Source organism: Pinus tabuliformis, chromosome 9 (assembly GCF_031772625.1).
Source record: "Pinus tabuliformis cultivar Carrire ecotype Pingquan chromosome 9, CPIR1, whole genome shotgun sequence".
Classification (NCBI taxonomy): Eukaryota; Viridiplantae; Streptophyta; class Pinopsida; order Pinales; family Pinaceae; genus Pinus; species Pinus tabuliformis.
Genome location: NC_142307.1, coordinates 1,926,476,241 through 1,926,489,261, shown reverse-complemented (window position 1 = coordinate 1,926,489,261; position 13,021 = coordinate 1,926,476,241).

Sequence of the window (13,021 nt, the reverse complement as noted above, 5' to 3'; positions counted from 1 at the left end):
GCTAAGTTAGAAATGGAAGATAGTTATTGTAGGCCTGAGCAAGAGGTTTACCTTACTGAGGAGGAAATCATAAATGATTTTCTGAATTGTTGGACAAGTTCGAACCAGCAAAGATATGTGATTATTGAGACATCAAAGAAATAGGAGCCTAGTGTTTTTGAAATTGATGATTTGTGTATGTATGCAGGTGATGAACAACCTTTAGAAGATATGTTTATGCAGGTTGCTGAAGAAATGAAACTTTTAGAAGAGATGGATGTGATAGAACAATTCTTGATGGAAAATGTATTCAAAGACACTAAACATCAACAAATGTTGAAAACTACTAAGGAGGGTGAGGATGATGAATCTAGTAAGGCTTGGAAAAAAGATAGCAGATAGTCTGAAGAAAAAAGGAAAGTGTAGATTACAAAAGGGGCAGTCGAAAAGAGGTATGAAGATAACCTTATGACATGAGCAAGCAAGAATGTATGTGCAGTAAAAACACTTGAGGTAATGGAATTGTCCCTTCAATTTTTGTTCAAAAATTATGAAACTATATTGATAGTTAATGGATAAGAAATTCTCTTGGAAGGACATAGTGGAACATTAATGGAAAGAACTCTTACTAAAGAGTGTACTATGGAAGATAGTAGAAAAGAGATTTATAAATAGAATTCAGCCCAAGGAGGTATAGTTGGTCCTGAAAAAGCTGTGAAGAAGAAAGGAAAAGAGGATAGCCAAGAACTTAAAGAGAGGTTGGTAGAGACTGATGCAGAGCAGAAAATTGAAGACAATGTTATTTGTACAACTTTCAAAAAGAGTAAGGGTGAATGTAATCAGCAACTTGGAAAGAGACAAAAAATCTCAAAGGATGAAGGCAAGGATGCTTTCATGGACTATGCATATGCAATGAGCAGCAAAGGAGTTCAGTGGAATGTGATATTCTTGGTGTTGACAGTAATTTTTACTATCGTAAAAGGGACTTTATAGTGGAATGAAAAATCTATTGTATGTGGTGATTTTCTTTCCTATACAGAAACAAAGAGAATTAGAGATTGGCAGATTTTGATTGAAAAGAAGGAGGAATGGAAAAGGAAACTTAGTGGCTTACAGATTTGTAAGGAAGAAACAGGAAGAATGAAAAGAAGTGTGAAAGGAAGGAAGGCCAAAGAGAAGAGCAGAGAACATAATTCAGAAATTAGACAACACCCAGAGAAAAGTGAAGATCAAGAAGAATTTTTCAACACAAAACAACATGACAAGTTTGACATGTCATATGTACATCAAGAGGATGAAAAATTAGAGAAATTATGGAGAAAAATTAATGGAAAATGTAATGTATTTTCTGATTTTGAATTATGAATTGTTGAATGTGGTTTTCAGGATGAAGGACAAGTTGCTCTTGGAGATATGTTTGCACAAGTAAACATAAAGAATTATGTAAGTTCTGGAAATATAGAAAGCCAATTTTCCTTATGGAAACAAGAAGATGGGAGAAAGCAACTAGTTGACTTAGAAGTTTTGGATGAGGGAAGGAGAGTTGGCATAACTCTTAAATAGGTTGAATTCCAGAAGAGAAAGAAGATCAAAGAGGATGTGAAAGCATAGTCCACAAACAGATTTTATTTTAATCCAAAGAAGATTTGAATGTGAAGATTCTATCTTGAGTTTGAAATTGGAAAATTGGGTGAACAATTCTGTTAAACGTAATAGGAATATGGAGGAAATTGAACAAAGTTCAATAACTAAAATATTTGTAACTAATGGATAGTATGTGATTTAAATGTTATATGTTCTTGTATCAAACAAGAAATATTTTTCTTTCGAGATTGGGAGGATTATACTCAAGATATTGGATAGGTGGATGGTGAAAACTACAAAGTTGATGAGCATGAGGAATTGTCAAAGCCAAGTCAAGGAAAGATGGAATGATATACAGGACATCATAAAGGAAATGGTTTATAGAATGATGAAGGTGTTGGTGATTGAGTCAAAAATCACAATGAACAATCAGGTAAAAGACAGGGGAAAATACATAAAGTTGGAGCTCAATTCTATTAAGATGATGACAAGATAGCAGCAGACATATTCTATTTGAGTAGTTGTTTATGCAGGATATCAACACCAAAACATTATGCAAAGGATATTCTTATGAAAGTAGAGCAAAAGGACATCCACAACGCAGATTTTAGCATCTAGGAGAAAGAGAGAAGGCAATAAATGCACTTGAAATTGAAAAAGGTCAAACAGCCAATTGCAAGATGAAACCTGATGAAGTTCACAATAGAGGATGTGGGAAGACTCATGAGCAGGAGTCCATGAATTATTTCAATCTGGGGAGTCTGATGCAGGAGCATTCTTCAAAACTTATAAGACCCAAGAGCCTTATTTCACATTTACTAAAGGGAGTGGGTCCCCTTCATCATTTTATTTATTTTTTTAAGTTTATTTGAGTTTTGAAGAGATTGGAATGTAATTTGATTAATGGAAAATATGTTGTGAATGTAGAGATATTAGAGACAGTTGAGTAATCCTAGGAAGAGTGAGGATTTGATGGATTTAAATGGTTATATTGGGTTTCTGGTTGAGAAAAGAGTGGAGTTGGAGAGATACTTTAGGAGAGAGTGAGAGATTGTTGGATCTGAACTAAATTGGTTTTGAATCCATTTTTGTATAAATTGTGATATTTTGAATAATTCGAGAGGTTAGCTTGAGGTTAGTCAGAGGTTAGCTAGAGGCTAGCTAGAGCTAGAGAGCTAGAGGATAGTAAGAGCAAGAGTGAGGAGTTAGGAAGAGTAGTGGATGTATTTTATGGAGAAGAATTTAAACAGTCGAATGTGACTGCTTTTTTTGTAATTCTTTTATAAAAATACCAAAACAATGTGTATTTGCATATATCATGTGTGAGAATTTGTGTCTATATGTGTCGTAATAGCCTCATGTTGCATTGATTGTGAATCTGAGAAACAATATGGAATTTTGTCTTGAATAGAATGAATGTCTGATGGAATTTCATTTATGGGATTAGCATTTGAAATGTCTAATAAAACCTTTGTATAGGCATGTAGAGATTGGGATTTCCCTTTTGAATGGATGGAGAGACCAGTGGAAGTAAGCGCAAGAGTTGTTACAATGCACAAAGGAAAACTTGGAATTATCTTCTAAAGCAGAGAACGTAGACTTTTTCTCAAATTCCTAAAGGAATGTAAAGAAAGAGTGAAGGGTGAAATAATGATGGGAATTAAATCACATCATTGAAAATGGAGGATGGACAACTCAGATTAAATCACTGATAGAATGTTAAATCGATCAACACTTCACAAGTCAACAATCGCGAGAGTGTTGTTGTTGTCAATAGGAGGAGATCCACGACCATCGCATGACAACGAGTGCGGGTGTTAATCAGAAGAGAAGGTGATATTCATGGATGGTAAATGGTTTCTCGCATGGCCTCAAAACCATAAGTGAGATTTGAAAAATAGACCTGAGAAACTTATAAACTGTGGTCTAATCTAGTTAAAGTCTGGATATATCACAACCATCTGTTGAATGGTTGGTAAGATGGATATCGCGTCGGAAAGTGAACACAATTTAATTCCAAAATCAAACCTGATGAACCTTGATGAGATCTGGCCATAAGAACTGTTTTTTGGTTGACGGATCGGATGGTAATTGCTCTCAAACATGTTCGTGGATTAACTTTTCGAGCAGAACCGATATGTTATTAATGCAGGTTAATTTTATTTGAGTTATGGCCATATCCATTCAAAGTGGGGTTGACAGTGCTTGATAATGATATATTGTGGTTGTGGGTTATTTTTGTTAATAAAATAAAATTGACCGAAAAATATTTGTTTATAATAGGGTGATAAGAATAGGGAGTAAGGTTGGAAAGGGTGTTTTTCAACCCATAGTAATATATAAATGATTAATCACCTAGAAGGAGAGCATTAACCTGGGTTATACAGTGGGTTAAAGTGTTAATCTTACATGATCGTTGGGTTTGAGACCTTAGCCCCGCATCATTTGGTATCATAGCAGAGACTAATACTCTGTGGAGATTGGCTGAGATATTGATTTTTTTTTTCAAAATTTGTAGAATTTCATTAGTAATAGATTCAGATATAGAGGGATATGATCCGAAAGGAATTGTTATTGAGAGATCAGAAAACAAGATTTTATGCAGAGAAGAATTTTGAGATGTTCCAGACAATGGGGACTTTAGCATTTCGTCAAAGGTAGATTGTGGAAAAAGGATTTGGGGAAGGACCTTGTAGGTTTTAAAATTTCAATGATGTATGTAGGTGAATGCAAGTAGAAGGTAATGAAGTTTTAGCCAGGTAGTTGTGACAAAAAAGCAATTGAAGAAATTCCAACAAATATATTGTAAGCAAATAAAGTGAATATGGATGTACTCAACAAGAAAAGAAATTTAGTTGAAAGAAGAACTGAAGTGCAGATAGTGAAAAGTAAAGCAGTACGTGTATTACCAAGCTAGTGAAAGGATAAAGAGATAGATCATTAGGTATGAGTTGTATTTTGATGTTGGTTCATTTGGATTGTTTTTAAAGGGAAATAGAATGATAGCAGCGACACATAGTAGCAGATTTTGTAAGGAAATAGAGGAGTTCTATTAGTGGACGTGAACCTAAATATTCCAGCTGAAAGTTGGACAGGGAGGACAGTTAAAGTATTATCAAGAGAAGGTGAGTTGAGGGTATAAGCCTAGAGAGAGTAGAAGAGAGTGCTCAAGGGGTTCTAGAGATAGAGAACCAGTACTTACCAAAAGGCCAAGTCTAGAGAGGGGATTGGTGAGGTAAGTGACAACAGGGAACACTTGCTATTGCAGAAGCTTAGTTCAAATCATAGTGAGTTAGGAGCTCATAGTGATAAAAAGGAAATGACTAGGCATAGTCATAGCAAGAGTTCAGAGAGAAGCCACAATAGAAGAATGAAATATGCCAAGGAAAATGGCAAAGGAGAGGAGATGAGTCAAGAGATATTTGATAGAATGGAAAGTATGTGTGGATGTGATAATAATGCTATTAGAGAAATGTGAAAAGGACCAAAGGTAAGGTTGGACTATTAAAATAAATAAGATAAAGTGGAAGTTGTTGCAGAAATAGATAAAGAGGAGAATGTATATCAAATTAAGAGAATAAGTTAGAGCAGCTGAGTTAGAAATGGAAGATAGTTATTGTAGACCTATGCAAGAGGTTTACCTTGCTAAGGAGGGAATCATTAATGATTTTCTAAACTATTGTACAAGTTCGGATCAACAAAGAGATGTGAGGATTGAGACATCAAAGAAACAGGAGCCTAGTGTTTTTGAAATTGATGATTTGTGTATGTATGAAGGTGATGAACAACCTTTAGAAGATATGTTTATGTAGGTTCCTAAAGAAATGAAATTTTTAGAAGAGATGGATGTAGCAGAACAGTTCTTTATTGAAAATGTATTCAAATACACTAAACATGGACAAATGTTGAAAACTTCTAAGGAGGTTGAGGATGATGAAACTAGTAAGACTTGGAAAAATGATAGCAGACAGTCTAAAGACAGAAGGAAAGTGCAGATTATAAAAGGGGAAGTAGAAAAGAGGTATGAAGATAACCTTATGATAGGAGCAAGAAAGAATCTATGTGGAGTACAAACACTTGAAGTAATGGAATTGTCTCTTAAATTTTTATTCAAAAATTATGAACCTGTATTGACAGTTAATGTACAAGAAATTGTCTTGGAAGGACATAGTGGAACATTAATGGAAAGGACTCTTACTAAAGAGTGTACTATGGAAGATAGTAGAACAGCGATTGATAAAGAGAATTGAGCCCAAGGAGGTACAGTTAGTCTAGAAAAGGCTGTGAAGAAGAAAGGAAAAGAGGACAACCAAGAACTTAAAGAGAGGTTGGTAGAGACTGATGCACAACAAAAAATTGAAGACAATGTTATTTGTACAAATTGCAAAAAGAGTAAGGGTGAATGTAATCGGCAACTTGGAAAGAGACAGACAATCTCAGAGGATGAAGAAAAGGATGCTTTCATCGACTATGCATATGTAGTGAGCAACAAAGGAGTTCAGTGGAATACGATATTCATGGTGTTGATAGTAATTTTTACTATCGTAAAAGGGACTTTACAGTGGAATGAAAAATCTATTCTATGTGGTGATTTTGTTTCCTATACAGAAACAAAGAGAATAAGATATTTGTAGATTTTGATTGAAAATAAGGAGGAATGGAAAAGGAAACTTAGTGGCTTACAAATTTGTAAGGAAGAAACATGAAGAATGAAAAGAAGTGTGGAAGGAAGGAAGGCCAAAGAGAAGAGCAGAGAACAGAATTCAAAAATTAGACAACACCTAGAGAAAAGTGAATATTAACAAGAATTTTTCAAGACAAGACAACATGACAAGTTTGACATGTCATACATACATCAAGAGGATGACAAATCAGAGAAATTATGGAACAAAATTAATGGAAAATGTAATGTATTTTCTAATTTTGAATTATTAATTTTTGAATGTGGTTTTCAGGATGAAGGGAAAACTTCTCTTTGAGATATGTTTGCACAAGTAAACATAAAGAATTATGTAAGTTGTTGAAATGCAAAAGGTCATTTTTCCTTATGGAAACAAGAAGATGGAAGAGAGAAACTAGTTGACTCAGAAGTTCGGGACGAAGGAAGGAGAGTTGGGATAGCTCTTAAACAAGTCATTGTAGAAGAGAAAGAAGATTGCAGAGGATGTGAAAGTATAGTCCACAAACAGATTTTGTTTTAGTCAAAAGAAGTGTTGAATGTCAAGAGTCTATCTTGAGTTTGCAATTGCAAAATTGGGTGAACAGTTCAGTTAAATTTAATAGGAATATGGAGGAAATTGAGCAAAGTTCAATAACTAAAATATTTGCAACTTATGGAAAATATGTGATTGAAAGGCTATATGTTCTTGTTTCAAACAGGAAACAATTTTCTTTTGATATTGGGAGGATTCTACTCAAGATATTGGATAGCTTGATCGTGAAAACTACAAAGGTGATGAGCATGATGTTGGCTTGTTGGGGCCTGACCCAGGTCAGAGGTGATTTAGCCAAACAAATCCAGGTACTATGGGCCTTTTCGACAAAAGTCCGCGGAGTGTAGACTGAGGTCTCACCCGAAGTAGTATGGGAGGGTGCTAGAACTAGGTTTCCATAGCCTAGAGATGTCTGATGAGTTCAAGTGGGCCGCAATTCGACCCTGCACATGCGTCACTATGCACACTAACCTATACGTTGCAGTGAGAGATGTTTCCTTCACACAGCCTTACTCGGGGGTTGAACGTTGTTATTACCCAAGCCTTTACTATTATTCCACTGTTAGTTTGATTAACTTAGCTTACTTGCATGCTTTAAGTTATACGTAGAAATAATAATCATTGATACAGGTGCGTGCAGTAGATAAATAGTATACTTGCAATTTATATCAAACATGTAATAACCCAAGAACAGATACACATAATTATGATAAAACTCCTCTTTATTATTTTCTTCATTAGTTACAAACTCGACTCAACCTTGTGCACTTAGCCGTACGAGTCTGCGCACTCAGCTGCGGACTACTAGGCCTCTGCACACTCAGCTGCAGAGCCTTCTCCTACTCTATAATCCAAAGACACACTTTACACTTGCAACTCAATCACTTAGAATTGTTACCCTTTTACAATTATAGCCTCACTCTATTTATACAATCCCGTGGTCCGTGGACCATGGGTAGGTCAACGTTACATTAAAATACTAGGGTGAACAACCCTGTGACTCTATCATACATTTCACGCATCGCGCCCGTGATTCGTGGAGAATTTACAACAATATTAACTCAAAACTTGGGCTTTAAGTCCCGAAACATGCCTTGGGTGGATTCCCTACCCAACAAGCCACCAACACAAACACCCCGACTCACCCTCAAGTCACTCTGTCGGTGCAGCAATCTTGGCGCAGAGTCCCTCCAACTGTTCTCGAACCATGCTGAGGTTGGCAACGCACTGAGCTGCTACTTGCTAAATCTGTTGCATCCGCTGTTCTAAGACCTCTGATTCTGGGGTGCTTCCCTGCATTAATGTGTGCATCCCCTATATGTGCATGAGATTCCACTTGATATTTTCCATGATAGTGAAGGCCTCATCAATCCAAGGTTGGATGCGTACTTCGAGAACTGCCTCTTTGTGTCGCACCGCATCCACCTGCTCCTTTAGTGCCTTAGCCTATTGCATCTTGGAAAGCTGCTAGGTGAGGACCACTATCTAAGCATTTCTGTTGGACCTCAGAATTACTCTCTCTTTGACAACTTTTCTCACTTATTTCTCTTGCTTTTCCATAAAATATAGATCCCCATCATTGATAATTGATAGATTTTGTCTCAAGGAAGACATTAAATGATTGACATGTTATACTTTTATGTTTTCACTCTTTGAAATAAGTTTTTTAAAATTAGCTACAGAATGTAGCCCATTCTGAAGCTAACCATGTGTTCCATAGTTACTTCCATGGTTGAATATGTTACAGGTGTCAAACGAGGAAACCAGCCACATGGGCATCTCTAGAATGGTCATGACATGGATACTATCCTAGTCACCCAACCCATATCGATAAAAAATCCCAGCTCAAGACCACAATCAAAGGTGGAGTCAAACGAAGAAACCCAGGAGCAATAGGACTCTGTGTCCACTCTTTGTGGCTAATTAATAAATCCAATAGTTTTGTGGTAGCATTAACTCGAACCAGCCACTGGTAATAACAATTTCATGCAACCATCTTGCTGACTTAAAGTCACCTGTAGTTGATCAACCATTTACGTAGATCTATTGTAATACGTGGAGACCACCTATAGCTAAATTCTCTCAAAAGACAGTTAGGAATGTTTCTTTAAATATCAGTCATGTAGAATTGAGAAGGAGTTTGAATTTCTATATGTATTAAGCTCAGACTTACAGCTCTATAATTTTGGAAATTATTTTCCTGTTAATAATATGAAGTCGTGTTTGACCAAGTGATCATTTGAAAGAGTATCTTTAGCTAGTTAGCAACTCAACTCGGTCAGTTACAGAGGGCCCCTACACTGAAGGAGGTTTTTCTTTTATTTTGTTTACTGTTCAATTTAGTTTCATTATTTACTTTTAGCAGTTTTCGTAGTTAAGGTTGATTTCCTATAGTTTGTTTTCTTTTAATTCTGTTTAGTAGCATAATGTTAGAATTCGATGGTGCAATCTTGTTTCTCCTATCTATTTCATAAATGAAACTTATTTTGTTTTAATAGGGTAAGGTGGAAAAGCAACAAGAATGCATTGTTGATTAGTTTACTTACTGTTTGTTTCCTCTGTTATTTATTTCCTAGTTCAGATTACGAATGCGCTGTGTGGATAAATGTTTTTGGTCACCATTTCAAGTTGATATCCATCCTAAACTAAATGGTTAAACATTCACGTCACGTGAGGATTGAAATCAATTAGTTACTCTCTGCATATTTGATTTAATTCTCTGCATTATAAAGTACAGTAAGTTGCTTGTTTTCCATCTCAAGGAAGTTATCTTTCAAAATCGAAGGCTTGGACAACTAAAAGTGCTTTAGTTAGTTTTATTCTTTGTAATTATTTCAATTTTCCTTAAAACTTCACCTTTTAATTTTTGACTTAGGATTAAAATGACAAGATAGGATAGATGCTCTGTGTTTCCTTCCTTTAACTTAGATTTTGATTAGTTCACCTTTAGGAGATTTAGACTCAGTCTCTCATAATTCAAACTGAACATCGTTAGGAATCAAGGAAACCACCAAAACAAAACAATATAAAAACAAAAAACAACGAAGTAAGAAGGGTTAACTAGCACATACAGTGCACTACACTTCATCATCTTACGAGCCTCGGTTGATAGTTTATGAAAAGTAATTTAGGAAACTAAATTGACTAAACATTTTAGCGCCATTGTCGGGGAAGTGTAACTAAGCAACTTTATTTCTTACATTAAAAAAAAAATGATATGCATAGAGAAAGAGAATATAGGGGTATACTTATAGCTAGAGACAAGAGTTCAATTCCCACAACACCACCTACTCCACCAAGAACAAGAAAAGATACACCTCCATCCCAAACTCGTACTCCCAGCCATAGAACTAAAATTCTAGGTGCATAAATCCAATCAAAAGAATCTCCTACTTCATCTACCAAGTCAATCCTAGAGGAGAAAAATCTTGAATCTACAACAACAGGAGTAGCCTTTTTCACCTCCACAAGGGAGAAATTTTAGTTGAAGAATTAGGATTACCTGGTGAGGAAGAAGAAGTAGAACCTCTGTCCCATATCCCATTAATAGAAGAACCAGAAGATGAGAAAGTAACCTTGTAGGTTGAACCCTATGCTGGCCCTGAAGAAACTATAATGGCAGAAGAAGGAGAAGATGGAGAATTCACACTGTTTGGAGGAGGGGGTAGAGGAAGAGGTAGAGGAAATAAGGGAGGAGATAGAGGAAATAATGGAGGAGGCAGAGGAAATAGGGAAATAGATAATTTGTTTGGGTTCCTGGTGAGCACCAGTATTGCAACAATAATGTTGCAACTCCTGGGTTGCCTACTTTACTCTTATCAACCCGGTAATTCATAACAAACTTGGAAGCGTTGGTGTTGTATGCACAAGTACTAGCTCTTACTGCAGGTTATCACTTGGTCATCCGGCTCAAGATCACTACGAGCTCAAGCCAGCTTCTATGGATTCTAGAAGAAGCTCTATATGTGATGAAAGGAGAGAAAGATTACTCTACAGATGCTACTCTAACTGCAGAAAGGAGAAAGACTGAAATGTGAAGCAGACCTAGTGAGCCCTAATTAACCAAATAATTCTACTTTTACATAAAACACTATGAAAACCATAAAAGGAATGCCATTACCTATTCAAGGAATTAAACAACATCTAAATATGCTATTTCTGGAAGTAAATAAGAAAAAGACATATTTCTGGATTTTTATGTATTTTTATGTGAAATTGACATGCATGTAATTTATTGTGTGTGGATGTGGCAGCGAATAGGTGGCACTGGAGGGTGGATTTGGGAGTTGAGAGGATGTAGGATGGTGTGGATTGGTCATAGGAGGTCGTAGGTGGCCTTTTGGAGGCTTTTCCCACACTCCACCTTCAAAATAAAGCCTACAAGAAAATCTACAGGAGGACACAGGAAATCTACCGGAGAAAAACAAGGCCACTACAGGAGGCCTACAGGAGGAGGCCGAGAGTAGTTTTCACTGTTTTGAGGGTGTGAGAGTTGGTGGAAAAGGTGGATGAAGGTTGGAATGACGTGTTAGGGCACCTAAGATCTACCATGAATCACTGGGAGAGAGGAAGATGATTGGGTTTGCTCAAGGAGAGAGGAAGAAGATCTATGGAAAATGTAGGAAACTAAGGCAGAACTGAGGTGAGGTTTGGGCGACCTATAGGGAATGGAATAGATGGAGGATGTGATGGATGATAAGATGGCCTATTGTAAGAAGATATCTGCTACAAAGGAACTGACATTCAACCAATAAGATCAAGCAAACAATGAAATGAGTGCATCTAGAAAAAAACAGAGTTTTGCATCAAAATAGTCTAAACTATGATCTATGAAAGGAAATGCTAAGGAATGCTGCAAGGAAGGAAAGCATGAAAGAAGAATATTGCAAATAAATAAGTAAGAATGATGAAGAAGATCTGAAGCAGTGCAAAATTGGACTATTAACCTACTAAAAACTACAAACACTAGAAGTCCTATGAATGAAGAAAATCTATGTTTTTGGGGCAGCAAGAGGGTCTTTGCCTCAAATATGGTCCCAAAGGGAGGAACAGAGGAAAAGGCACTGATGCTAGCCTTTTGAATCTTATTTTTATCACTACTTAACCTGCTATAGAAAGCACAAATGGAAGCAAACTACTGAATCATCAAAAGCAACCTATTCTTAACCATAAAAGAAATACATCTAACAACAACCTAATCTACAAATTGACATAAAACATATGAATACAGGTAAATAGGAGCTTGGCTACTTGAATTGGGCCCTAACCCAAGATCTTTAGCCCTTTGAGGTAACTCAGTGCTAGCTCAAAAAGGATTCCATGTTTATTATCAAAACAATAACAAGATTACATGAAGCTGTCACAAAATAATAATCTCGAAGTTGGAGCAGAGTTTACATCAGCAAAAATCCAACAAAAATCTAACAAAAATCTGACCCTAGTGAGGCCCTAGGCCTCTCTACTTATACAAATGAAGCTACCAACAAATTCCTTAAAATCAGGGAGGCTTGGCTCCCAAAACTCGAGATAATCATCAGTCATCCTCCACTTGCTCGGCTACCTTCTAGTGCATGATTTTGCTACTTGTACTCCAAGCTGAATGAACAGGAATTCTAAGTGAGGAGTAATAAATGAGGGTAATTCCTTCCTATAATTCCTCTCCTTTGTCCACTTTGAGCTATTGTAGCCATTTGTCCACTGGATCCTTGACTTTGACCTCAAAATTCATCAATAATCTACATTAAACACATGTTAGACCACATGACATCATAACTAACTCAACTCACTCCATAAGCATAAATATAATCATAAAATCATACAATAAGCTAAGAGAATGGTTGATTTGACTAGGTTAGGAGGTAAAATGAGCCCATACAATTACCCATTTATGAGGCTCATCATCACCCCCCTACTGAATATGTTGCTTATCCTCTGAGCAACTTAGTCCATCTCCTCATCTTTTATGTCCCTGGCGGCCTCCCTAGCATCCCAAGCTTCTGATGTGGTCTCCTCTTCCTTGTCATAGAATCCTGCCTTCATTTCTACCTCTTCCCACTGCTCCTCCTCTTCTTCTTCTCTTCTACCTTCCAACACGCCTAACAACAATGGGGGACTCAGTTTGAGGCTAATCCAGTTGACCTTTAGCCTCTGCATGGAGCGCATGTACATTGGCACTCTTCTTAATGCCTCCTTCATCTTAGTGGGGGAATGATATTCCCTGATCTGCAAATTGTGTGGTAAGGTGT